This window comes from Phyllostomus discolor, chromosome 2 (genome assembly GCF_004126475.2).
Source record: "Phyllostomus discolor isolate MPI-MPIP mPhyDis1 chromosome 2, mPhyDis1.pri.v3, whole genome shotgun sequence".
Classification (NCBI taxonomy): domain Eukaryota; kingdom Metazoa; phylum Chordata; class Mammalia; order Chiroptera; family Phyllostomidae; genus Phyllostomus; species Phyllostomus discolor.
The window spans coordinates 200796149-200809466 of NC_040904.2; the positions used below are offsets into that span (position 1 = coordinate 200796149).

Consider the following 13318-nt stretch of genomic DNA (forward strand, 5'->3'; position numbering starts at 1 on the left):
GTATTAAATCATGCTGCTGTAGAATTTTTGCCAGATTGACTTTTCGCCCATTCAAATGGCCATTTAACAATTAGTTATTCGGAACCCGATATGTATCAGGTACCGGTGTTATACCAGTGAGCAAGAGACAGTCCCCAAATTGTCCCAAGTTTAATTGACTTGGATAAATATTTTGTACTTTACAAAGATTAATTGGTATTTGTTGCTGCCTGAAACAAGAGGTGTTTCTATCATTGTTTGCGGGGGGAGGGACGGAGAAGTGGCTAGACTTTAAAAATTAGTCACATTTGAGTAAGTGACTGGAATGCCTGTCTTCATCCACCAACTGTTATGTAATTTAATTATTTAATCTACTAAGTAATTTGTACTTCTGCAGTTTTATCACTTTCATGCTTCATTATCACCCTGTATATTCAAGGTATTGAATCTGTTCCATAAACAGTATTAATCTCAATTGCTTTGGGAGCTTTAAATAATATTCCCTTATTAAATATATTCTTTGTTATGCTGACCCTGTTTTCGCAGTGTCAGAAACTGATGATGCTGTTAAAAGCAAACATTGAGTTATAAACCCTTTCCATATTTTAATTAGATTTAAAAAAATAACTCGTGCATTTCTGTTTCTCAAATGGTTTTGACCATGGAAAACACCTTATTAGGCTAAATTGGAACTTTGAGTCCAGAGTCCAACCTCATGGTTTGGTTTTATCTGAGAGACATTAAAATAGCAGAACATATTCTGGCTTGGCAAGAATGACAGTGTTGAAATTTTGAAAAAAAAATCTAAATTTGTCCTTGAGACTATAAACTTCTTGAAGGAAGGACCTGCCACTTTCGACACATACTTGGTGCCTTTCAGTGTCTGCTCATTGGAGTCGAACTGGAAGGAATGCAAAACAGAATGGGAGCCTGTGGCCCTTAGGTTTTCCTACTTAACGTACATAGGACTACTCTAACGAAGCATCTTTTCTTCATTTCAAAAATTTCATGTTACCTAGTGCATCTGTGATGTGGAACATTTATTTGATGGCCTCCTGCAGTGACTCATTTGGATGGTGAGCTGATGGCTTCCTTGGAGCCCAGCCCTTCCTTGTAAGCTGTGAGTTCCAGGCTCCCCGAAGTGAGCTTGCCTCTGGGCAGGGATCACAATGTGATGTCCAAATGCTACTTCAACTCGGAGGTGAACACAGAGAACTAAAATGAAAAACTGGATCATGGAAGTCACCTGCAAAACAAACTCAGGGACTTTTCTTATTAACGCTTGGCTAGCACAAGGGAATTAATCATTTCTGCAAAGATAAAAACGGTGACCCAGGATAATCTCTCCATGTTAAAAAAAAAAAGTTCTGATGTTTTCCTGTGGAATCCAATGTGACTGATTTTTAAGTTTAGAACCTACTCCTTGATCTAACTTCGTCATCACCTAACTCTAAGTAATTAATATGGGTACTAAGTTCATAGGTTTAATATTAAAAATAGAGGGAGGGAAAAGGCAAGTGGGGAGAGTGTGAAATTCTTCACTCCTCCTCTTGTTACCACAAAGGGATTTCCACTTTGCCTCTTCCATTAGTCTAGCTCAGAGTTTCTTGAACTTCATTGTGCCTATAAATTATGCTGTAGGGTTATTTACCCAAAACCACACATTCTGTGTTTTATGGATGATTTAAGAGACCTCAGAGGGAGATATTAAGTATCTACATAAAGCCATCCTGCACAAGTACTTCTATACACATATTATGCAAGAAAATGAATGAAACTGATAGGCAGATTTCTGGAGAGACCTTTAACCCTTTTCTGTGTAAATTTCTCATTTGTGAAATAGGGAGCCTGGTCCCTGGTCATTTCACCCTGCGCCTTGGGCATAAAGAAGCTTATGTCTAAAGTGCCACTGCTGTCCTCATGGTGACCTCTCTGGGCATGGGAGCAGGGCTGTCTGGTCTGTGAGATGCCATCAGACGTCATTTAGAGTGGGTTTCAAGTCGGCTTCTTGCAGAGGCGCTGTGGGATGTGTAGGAAGCACCCTGAGTGGCTGGTGTAACTAGGGGGCTTTGGCTCTTGTTTTTAACCACAAGCAGATATTATCAGCAACTGAGTGGAGTGTAAAATGCCAGTCTTTCCAAACTTCTGTGGAGGCAGGGGGCTGCTCTGCCTCTCCCAGAACCGGCTGTCATCTGCTGCTCTCTGGTTACACTGACACGGCCCCCTGGCTGGGCTGATTGGTCGCTGGCAGCAACTGATGTGGAATACTGATATTCTCGCTGGCAGTTCCACTCCAAAGAGGCTCCTCTTCTCCCTGTCCTGACCCCAGCCTGGTGCTCAGCCTCCGCAGACCTTGCCGCCCCTGCACTGGGGGGGAGGACGCGTCCTGGGCGTGATGCTCGGAGCCTGGTGAATTCCACCAGGCTGCTCTCCCTCCGGCTCGCTCTGGGGAGAGTCCTGTTGCAGACTTCTCAGGGTTTCTACAGCACAGACAACTGAAAAGGACTTGTGTGTGGTGGTTAGATTGCCTTTCATCACTTTGCTGGCCGCATCCCCAGCCCTGCCTGGAGCTTCAGGGCGGATTTCTTCCTGCCTAAGACGCTGAGGAAGGATCCCTTCTCCCTCTGTTGACTCTTTCTATTTTTATGGTAAGTGCTTGCCTTGAATGAGCTGGTCTGCTGCAGTGAACTGAACGCTCTCGCTGGCTCCCTCTTCCCAGCTCAGCTTAGTGACCTTCTCTCTCTACCTCTCTATGTTTCTCCTGTTTTCATGCATCCGAGCCTGGGGAGCTCACTAAAATGCCAGGGATCCTTCATCCGGATTGCCTGCCTGTTTATTTTGATTTTTTGCCATAAACCCAAGCTCCTCGGCTGTGATGGAAACATAAGCACTCTCTCTTTGTCCTTGAAGCGGCAGCCGGGGAAGTGTGTTCAGGATGGTGAACTGCAGCAGTGTGCAGGGGATCCGTGGAGGGTGACTGACAAATTTGGGCAAGATGAATTCTTGGCGTGCCGAGGGGCACTCTCTCCAAATCCGGAAGGCTAGGGGCTGATCCACCCATGTAGCAAACTATTCCATCTTTCCGGGTAAAGACAAGCACATGCATGAGTTATGTCGGAGTGCACTGTGGGCAATGGTGCTTTACACACCTGCCGGTGGGTCCAGAATGGCCCCGGATCTTGTGGGTTCCACAACTTGGGCAGTAACATTGGCAGTGGGAGGAACCCTGCACCGGCCGACGGGGTAGATTGCATGACCTCATTGCTTCTTTCCCTGGAGTCTCAGGGTGCCTCTTCTGTGAACCGTATTTTGCATCCTTTTCAGAGGGTGGTGGGTCAGTGAGGATAGGAACATTTTTGAGTTGACAACATAGTTTCATCCTTTCACTGGGAGATAAAATGCTTCGAGGCTATTCGAATGGTTAGACTTTTCTAAGAGAAAATGAGCAGGTGTCTAAGAAAGAACATGAGTGTTGCAGCATCCATAGGCAGACTGTTTATTCCAGGGCATTACTCTTAGAATAGCGTTCTCATTTTTCACCTGGTCTCCTAAGGCTTGCTGCAGAAAGCCTCACAACTTCAAGTCCATTACTGGCTGCCTCTTGAAGCCCAAAAGAAACCAAGAACATTTTGGTATAGTTCTTACCTTATGGAACCTGTGATTGAAGGAGTCTGTCTTCCCCGGGGAAATTTTCATCTTCCTCCTTTTATTTTTTATCTTCTTGGTAGCAGGTGTGTTGAATTATTCTGGTCAGTCCAGCATCCCAAAGACTAAACATCACAGTTGTAATTCTGCTTAGTTCTTTTGTAGTCTTGGTCTGGAGATGGGTTCCCTTATTTGATTTTGTGTGGGTTTTCTAATTCTGGTCCATTTCACTCTAGGGAAGGTTCCCAATTCAATGGAACTAGACCCCAGTTTATAAGATACATGTGATTGGGGGAGGTAATAAATGAGAAAACTGTGGAGTGAAATTTCTGATCTCTCCCCCTGTTGACTGGGAGTTTGGAAGGCAAAGTTCCTTAATGTCCTGCCCATTTTCACCACTTTTGTTTCCATTGTCTACGTGGATTTTTCTTAAAATAGTGGTAATGACATCAGACATATGCCTTTATCCTGCCCCCTGGGTCCTAAGTAAAAACATCTGGTGTTTTATTTTTGGTGGAGTGTTCTTTGCATATATGGAATCATACATATAAACACCTACAGATTCCTGGCTCTTTATTTAAGTGATAGTGCAGTTACAGAGTAAAACTGCAATGGGTTAACAACAACACCAACAAACTAAGATCCTTGCAGACTCTAGTCTCTGAATTCTTAACAAATTTTGAATTACCTTCAGCGTTGTCTAGATTAGTGGTCCTAATATCCACTCTTTTCTACCTGGGTCATGGTTCCTAGCAAGGTAGGGCTCTGACTGGCAGACTTCTGTGTTTCTCTGAGGATTCTTCAATGTTTAGTTGTTTACTTTCATCCTTGACGGTGTTTTCTTATTTTGCTTATTTTTTTTTTGTCTAATTGCAAGGATTTTTATCAGGTGCCTGGCAACTCGACTTGAAATATTCTTCAACTTATATATACAACGGGAGGCTGTATTTGTGGGCAATTTCAGATGCATGTAGAAAAGACTTTTTTCAAATAGTGCAACTTCAGCTTGGTGAGTAATTCCCTAGGCTTTCTTTATTTTGCTGAACAGCGTTTATCTCTGCAATCAGAATTGCAGACACGGGTACACAAGCATATACACAAATGTACTGTTCACTTGTGACTATTATCTGTTCATATTTTTAATAGTTGTAACATGCTCACTTAGAGAATAGAAGGAGAATTCCTCGGATACTGAGATGGTGCTTAGCACCCTCTCTCCACTGCCTAGCTAGCTTTAAAAAAAAATAGGGGTTTTCCCACTTACCACACCCCTCCTCCACATAACACCTTTGGGAATGCCTTTGAATTGGGAGAGTGCACCTTTGGCCTTTCCTTGGCTCAGGGCACGGTGTCATGTTAGTTCCTTTGCAGGGTCTCCAAAGGCAGCATAGAAAACTACTGCAGGAAAATTTGATAAAAGCAGTGCCCACTAGAACCGTTAGCCTCTTGGCGTGATGAAGTCACCACAACCTTTTATTTGTGCGTGCTAATTTAGCTGCCGTGCCTTGCAACGGATTTTGCTGGCAACCCTAGGCAACTGCAAATTTTGAAATGGATCCGGAATCGCCTAGATTGGTGTTATTGCAATTATTCATTTTTCGTATTTCTTAATTACAGCCATCATTGAAACAGTGCTCTTATCCTGCTTCTTTTTGTTGTTTTAGCTTGAAACTTGCACCTTACATTGTGAATCAGTCCTTTCCACTTTTCTCCTCTTTCTTTCTGTTTTCTCTCTTCCCCACTTTTGCTTTATATATGTTTCTATATATGTACACACATATGTGTACAAATAAAAACTCAGATAGTGAAAATTGTTTGAAGATTAATGGAGAGTTGGTTATAGCTTCTCTTTTAGTAACCAAACTTCGGTGTTCAACCTGTGTTCATGTATCTGAAAGAAGAACTCACTCCCGTTAATATAAATATAACCTCACGCTTCTGCAGGCCTTCTTGTAATTGAAACTACTTTCCATAGTTGATTACCAGGACCAGAAATAGAATCGGTTTTGCATTTTCATTAATGGCATTCTGGGTCTGTCTAGGTTGAACTGCCCTTAGACCTTGGCATGTTTATAGTCTAAAAGGTTTTTGTGTTAAGGGCGGGGAGTTTATGGGTGAAACCAGAAAAACCATTTGATTATGTCATACCATCTTTCCCTGGGAATTGCATGAACATTAAGGATGTTGGCTCAGTTTTCCTGTTGCTTTTCCCAATGTAATTGACTCACTATATTACCTTTGCCATTTCTCTGTGAGCCCATTTTTACAGAATAAAATGGGCTCTGTACAGCACTCACATAAATATGCTTCGAGGGAGGACCATTCTTTAACAGAGGTTCAAAACCGCTTCTAACACCAGCTATGGTGATCTACTTTGAAAGGATCTTGCTATTCTATTCAACTGGCAACCCAGACGGACTGTATAAGATAGGAGAAATGCTTCATGAGCTGTGTTTAATACTGCGTTTTGATCCGTGCCTCCTTACTGAGTTCATTTAGGACTACAGTCACTAGACCGGCTTCAGAGAAAAAAAAACACCATGTCCTCAGTAGTATAATAACCTAGCCAGACTTTCATAAATGTTTATGTTGCAAGTTATATCTCTTGGGTGGTAGAGGGAGATGGCAGAACTTTGGAGGAGAACCAAATCATAGCCCCAGAATAATGCAAGATGAAAGGGGAACATACTTCCCCATATTTAGCATTTGATTCTCCAGAAATACCATTGGCTCTTAAGTCAGAAGAGCCAAGAGATCGTTAAAAACACATAATGACAGGTTTTGGAGGGCTTTTCCTCTAATAGAAATCTCTGACCATTAATTAGGCATCTGCTCAGTGACCTTTTGGCTTGTGTGAGCCAACAGCCATTCTTATAGAAAGCAGACATATTGTAATACAGCAGGAATTCACTTACATTTTCCCGGTTGGTCTCCCGCCGTGAGTGTCAGAGAGGGAACGAGTGTCTGGAGATCATCAGAGACCATGGCCAGTCATAGCAGGATGTCTTCGGGACCCCCAGTTCCAGTCCAGCCCCAGTCACTCACTGGCTGTAAGCTCGGACTCACGTCTTCTACATTGGGCCTGGGTCAGATAACCTCTGAGGGCTCCCCGCAACCATGAAAAATTGTGAACTATCATTTCGCTTGTATTGTTTGCTAGGTGGATGGTAATTTCTAAGGCAATTGGCTCCTCCTGGAGGGGCTGGGCTTTCCCTTCCCTTGAGCCTACAAACCCCACAGAATTAGGACAGTGACATGAGTGTGAGTTACTCAGCAGAATGTGATAACGGTGAACCTTTGGGGATAGGGTTCGTGTGGATGTGATGATTACCTGCGTACCCTGGTACATCTTGAAATGTCTCTCCCTACCATCAGAAGGGACCTTGAGGAACATCTTGCCTGCCCTCTTACTTCCTAGATAAGGAAGCTGAGGCCCAGGGACGTTGAGGGCCTTCCTCAGGGACGGAGGCCAGGTTAGCACCTGGCAAAGACAGTTTAGGGTAGTGCTCGTGGATTTACTCAGGCCCGTTTCCTTCCTGGTGTGGGGCCCTTCCATGAAACACAGCTGACACTTACTGTGTCATTCACTGCTCACAGAACTGCTTTGTGGCATCTCACTCAGTGGGGTCCATTATTTCTGGGTTCATTTCATGCAGATTACGTGGCTGTACCAGTCAGAGTGAGTCACGTCCAGCAAATGCTTATGGTAATTTGTTCATGCTTATGTGGAAATGCATTTTTTATATTAAAATTCTGCTTTCCTTATGATCATTTCCAGAATTTTACAAACACTATGCTTAATTTCCCCCTGTGCTTCAAGTAGTTAGCTGATCATTTATTTGTTTTGCAGAGGGGGTGATGCTTATGGATTCATTCCTTCAACTGTTCATTGTGTAATACTTGTTGAACAACTATTGCATTCACACTAATGCCCAGCAGTTGCAATCAGTGGTGAGACTCTGAGGACGTCCAGGATCTAGTTATGCTTCTTAGAGTCGATCATCTCTTGATTCTCAGCCAGTGATCTGCTTACTGGTTCATGTGGTTTCTCAAAGAATCCAGTTGAAAAACAATTTGCTTGGGCAGTTCTTGCCCATAATTGTTCCACAGAGGAGTTCCTTTGGTAAAAAGGCACCTTTGCTGTCTTTGGAACATATATCTTAGATTTCCAACACAGTATTTTTAGCTTCTAATTTTGTTACCTGACTGAACAAAAGAGATTAATTAGCTAAGCTCATTTGTACTGTTGTTATGATTTCAGAAGTGACAGTTCCATTCTTTGGCCAAACTAACCTGTTCCTTGGAGTCCCCAGCTGATGGTCTGGATAGGACAGTGCCCACAGAACCAGTTGCAGGTGAAGGACCTAACTCCTTGGCCATGCATGCCAGGTCTGTCATGATGTACAGCCCTTGCTTTCTTGTTCTGTCTCTTGTTCTGCAACTCTGCTGGAATGTTCCAGAATTACCAAAACATCTGCAGTGCTCAGAAATTCCCAGCTCTCACTTTCCTTAGTGCCTTTGCACATACTGTTTTCTCTGTCTGGGATGTCTCTCCTGTTTCTTCAAACTGACTTCCAGAGCAAGTCCACATTTCATCTCCTGTGGGAGTTTTTCGACATTTATCACCTTTACGTGACCCTGATGGTGCAAAGCTGAGCTTGGTAGACCATGTCTGTCCTCTTACATTTCTTGGTACAAATATCTCATAGGACTTTATAGACTACATTGTAATTATTTGTCTATGTCTACTTAGCTCTCTTTTCCAAAGAGACAATTTCTTGGGTTTCCTGGGTTTCTTGAAGCACAGACTTCATTGCTATTCCTGTACCACAAGGTCTAGTTCAGTGACTGCTATGGCAGATACCCAATGATTTTTGAACACATGGATTAGGAATGACTATAGAAAACCAGTGGTGCTGGTATCGGTGATGACTGCTCTATGCAGACAACTGAATTTTTCAAAATAGTACAAACAGATGAATTGTAGTAAGGAGGATGAAGAGATTGGCAGTCATTGGAAGCTCTGTGCAAAACCTCTAAAAATGTCTCTGCCTCTGAATGAGTTTCAATAAAGCAAACAACAAGAATTTACTAAGCAAAGCATTGTGTTAGCCCAGAAATGAAAGATTAAAAAAAAAAAGTAGACTCTGGGCAAGATGACAGTGTAGATAAATGTAGTCCTCCCATTGCCTCACACCCACATCAAAATTACAACTAAACTACAGACAACCATCATTCAGAGCCACCTGACATCTGGCTGAGTGGAAAGCCTACAACTAGGGGTTTAAAGAGGAAGTCACCTAGAGACTGGTAGGAGGGGTGGAGAAGTGAAATGGATATGTCCCACATCTGTGTGCAACCAATAAAAATCGGGAGGATGTCTTAGCTGCCGAGGTCCCCTCTGGGGAGCGAGGGGTTTCGGCCTCACACCAGTCCTACCAGACCAGGGTTCCAGTGCCAAGAAGAGAAGCCCTTATAACTTTGGGCTGTAAAACCCAGAAGGGGTTGTGGCTGAGTGGGACAGAGGGCTGTTAAGAGTCCCAGGCAGTTCCTCTTAAAGGCCTGCATACAGATTTACTTGGACTCTCCCTTTGAGCCTCCATCGTTGGGGCAGCAGCTTGAAAGGCACCAGGAACATATGGGGAGGAACTGGAGTGTCTGACATCAGGGTGAGAGCTGGGGTGGGCAGTTTTCTGCCAGATGGAAGTGCTTGCAGAGGCCATTTTCCTTTTCTGAGACACCACTCCCACCCCCAGGGCTAGCAGATGGGCACCATAGCTGAGTCTTCCTCAGCGTGGGTCACACTCTTTACCTGGCCCTGGTGATTTTCTGAGACCCTACTCCTCCCAACTTGTTGGCCCACCCAAGCTGTTTCCAATCGCATTCTCATACAAATGGGCTGTCTTGGCTTATGCTTCAGACTTTCCTAAAAATCTCTCAAATAAGCAGCATCTGGCCTCAGCATGCCCTGGACCTCTTGCTAAGTGGCTCCAAGCCTGGCACTAACAGCAGCCAGCCTTGGTTAGTAGCATGGCATCACCTGGGCACCTCTGAGCACAGCACAAATAACAGCCATCTGCAGATCGCTTTGTAGCTCATGCCAGCTGGCCCTGGGCAGAACACAGGTGGTGACTGACCTTGGCCTCACCTCCCAGGAGGCCCCGGAGCCAGTGCACCTGGTGATAGCTTTAGACCATGTCAAAGCACCACCATAACACCCCCCCCCCCCCCCCACAAGCAACACACTCAAGGGGAGGACTCAGTGGGCACCAGAGCCCTGATGAAGTAAGTCCTGTTCTGTGGGGTGGGCCCCTACACAGCTTATCCACCACAATGATCAGTTGTCACAGCCACTCCTTGCAGCAGATGAGCCTGGGGATAAATCCCTCCCACTGATATGCCAACAGCAATCAAGGCTCAATTACAACAGGAAGGTGTGTACAGCCTACCAGGTGGGGGTGTGGGCAGCTGGAATGCCCAGTTCTGGTGACTGGGGAGGCTGTGCCACTGGACCCTACAGAACACCCACTGTATAAAGTCACTCTACCAATCCCAAGAGATGTAGCAGTTCTACCTAATACATGGAAACAAACACAGGGAGGCTGTCAAAATGAGGAGAAAAAGAAACATGGCCAAATGAAAGAACAGAATAAAACTCTAGGAAAAGAACTAAACAAAATGGAGACAAGCCATCTCCTAGGCACAGAGTTCAAAATACTGGTTATAAGGATGCTCAATAAACTTAGTAAGAACATCCACATCACTACAAAAAAGACATGGAAATCATAAAAAAACAGAAATGAAGGGATACACTAACTAAAGTGAAGAATAATTTACAGAAACTCAACAGTAGGGTAGATGATGCTGAGAATCAAATCAGAGATTTAGAATATAAGGACATAAAAAAGAAAAAAGAACAAAAAAAATGATAACAGTGTAAGGAGCCACTGGGACAACTTCGAGTGTACCAACATGGGCATCATGGGGGTGTTAGAAGGAGTAGAAAGAGAGCAAGACATTGAAAACCTATTTAAAAAAATGACAGAAAACTTCTCTAACCTGGTGAAGGAAATTGATGTATAAGTCCAAGAAGCCCAGAGAGTCTCAAACAAGATGAACCAAAACAAGTCCACTCCAAAACACGTAATAATTAAAATGTAAAAGGTTAAAGACAGAGAACCTTAAAAGTAGCAAAAGAAAAGCAGTTAGTTACTCACAAGGGAGCTCCCATAAGACTGTCAGCTGATTTCTCAACAGCAACTTTGCAGGCCATAAGGGATTGGCAAGAAATATTGAAAGTGATGAAAAGCAAGGATCTACAACCAAGATTGCTCTGTCCAGAAAAGCTATCATTAAGAATTGAAGGACATATAAACAACTGCCCAGATGAAAAAGCTAAAGGAATTTATCACTACCAAACCAGTATTATTAGAAATGTTAAAGAATTTTCTTTAAGGGAAGCAAGATAAAAATATGAACAACAAAATGGCAATACATATATTTATCACTGATTGAATCTAAAAAACAACAAAAAAAATAAGCCGAATAGAAATAGACTCAGAGATACAGAGAACATTTTGATGGTTGCCAGATGGGAGGGGGTCTGGGAGGTGGGTGAAAAAGGGTGAAGGGATTAAGAAGTACAAATCAGTTATTACAGAATAGTCATGGGGATATAAAGTATAGCATAGGGAATCTAGTCAATAATATTCTAATAACTATGTATGGTTTCAGATGGATATGAGATTTATCAAGATGGTGACTTAGTAAGTTAAGCAATAATGTCTAGTCACTGTGGTGTACACCTGAAAGTAATACAATAGTGTATGTTGACTGTAATTGGAAAATAAAAAATGAGTTAAAAAAAGTAGTAGCATAATTTCTGTCCTCCAAAAGGCCAGACATTAGTAAGGATTTGTTTCACGTGTGGATGACCTGTTACAAGGCATACTCTTAATAAACAGAGATTCTAATAGGCTATAGATGTACAGTAAGGCAGAGTGTACAAAGGGCATTCTAGACAGAGGGGCTGGCTTGAGCAAGAACCTAGATATCTGATAATGTGTCAACAATGAGGTGGCTTTGGTCGGGGAGTTGGGAGACTGGGGGGCCGAGGGAAGGGGCGTGGAAAGTGCAGGGGAAGCTGAGGTGTCTTTGGATGGCAGAGGTGGGAACAGTATCTAAATGGCCATCTGTTTCTGAAAGTTGGCAGATAATGAATATGATCTAGAAAAAGTCAAATGGAAATTTGTGTGGAATCTTTTCTCAGGTTTAATTAAATCAAAAGTCTGCATTCAGTAGGGAAGAAGGGCAGTTGCTCAGTACAGAACTGTGTAAGATTGTCTCTCAGCCATCGTTTTGCCCTTGAAGGTACACTTTGACATTCAAAGTCATCACAAGGAAATGAAGCCGGGAAATCTAACCTAAATCAATCCATTCAGACTTAGAGAGAGACTGAGGTCACTGAAGTGCCTGTTAACATACTGCCCAGAATATAAAAACCCCATGGCCTTTTGGTGCTTTATTACTTATAACTTAGTTATGTTTCTTTTTATTTGGCAATGAACTTTGTGCTATTCAGAAGGAATACAATCATTTTATGAACCAGTGGGGGAAATGCATACATAAACTAGTTTCATGTAGAAGAAAAGTAGCTTAGCATCTTCTGTCTGCAATGATTCAGTTCATTCCTAAAGTACAATTTCTGCTGTGCCTCTTTCTCCTTTTTTTTTTTTTTTTGTTTGTTTTGAAAGAATCAAGGAACATGTGTTTAGGGAATGGTCAGTTAAGTTTTATACATCTCAGAACTGGATCCCATCAGATGACTCTTTAGCCTGAAAGTAACCTCAAAAGATTGAAGAGTTACATGGAAAATCTCAAGTCTTGGCCAGAGCATGAAAGCAAATGTTTTGTTTATAGAGCAAGAGATGATGAGATAGAAAAGAAGCTTCATTCATTCACTCACTCATTCAACAAGTGCTTATCAAGGCCTTACGCTGCTCCAGGCCCAGTTCTAGGCACTTGGAGATACAACAAAGTGAACAAAGCAGTTAACCTCTTGCCTTCCGGGAGCTATCAGTAGGACACAGACAAACACCTTCGCATACACAGAGCAAGGCAGGTGGTGATGAGCACTATGGAGAAAAAGAAAACAAAGAATGTCTTTGCTACTGTCATCTTCACATTTGGGCCGGCTTTCCATTGCTTTAATGTACGTATTATGTTTAAATTATCTTCTCTCCACTCACTGTTTTTAGCTCACTGTTTTTAATATTTATTTTCTGTCTAGTCTACCATAAACCACAGTCTTGAGGGGTTCTTTTCCCTAGATAAGTTTAGCTGTCGCAACAATTGGGAATACTGGGAACAAAAATCATAATCAAGCATTTAGTTCTTGAACTGACGTAAAGGAAAAATACTGTGGACTTCAAGGCTTGTGAGTGTTTTTCTCAAGGGTAAAGCTGTCAGAATTTAGATGAAGCACATGGGAAAGGAAAGGGGCTGTTCCTTGCCTGTGTTTGAGGAAGCAAATCCAGGAGCCTGGGAGCTGGAGTGCAGGGAGCTCTGACCCTGGGAGGGACAGAGAATGGCTGAAATCACCAGCGAGCATAGCTCGTTAGGGGAGAGAGGTGGACATGAACTAGAAAGGGAACATGCAAGAAATTTAGCAAGGAATTTCAATTTGGGATGGAGG

The 13318-nt window shown here is 42.9% G+C and overlaps 1 protein-coding gene across 7 annotated transcripts in view; it reads left to right on the top strand.

Moving 5' to 3' along the window:
• Window positions 1–13318, top strand: part of ANO4 (anoctamin 4) — a 341656-nt gene that overhangs the window by 68029 nt on the left and 260309 nt on the right. The window contains exon 1 of one of the 7 annotated variants that reach the window (XM_028532278.2): window positions 2209–2627. The exons of 5 other annotated variants lie outside the window; for them this stretch is intronic. The gene's annotated coding sequence lies outside the window, so the exon portion shown is untranslated. Of the gene's footprint in view, window positions 1–2208; window positions 2628–13318 lie in introns of those variants that run through there. One more of the 7 variants, XM_028532279.2, reaches the window with a different exon arrangement.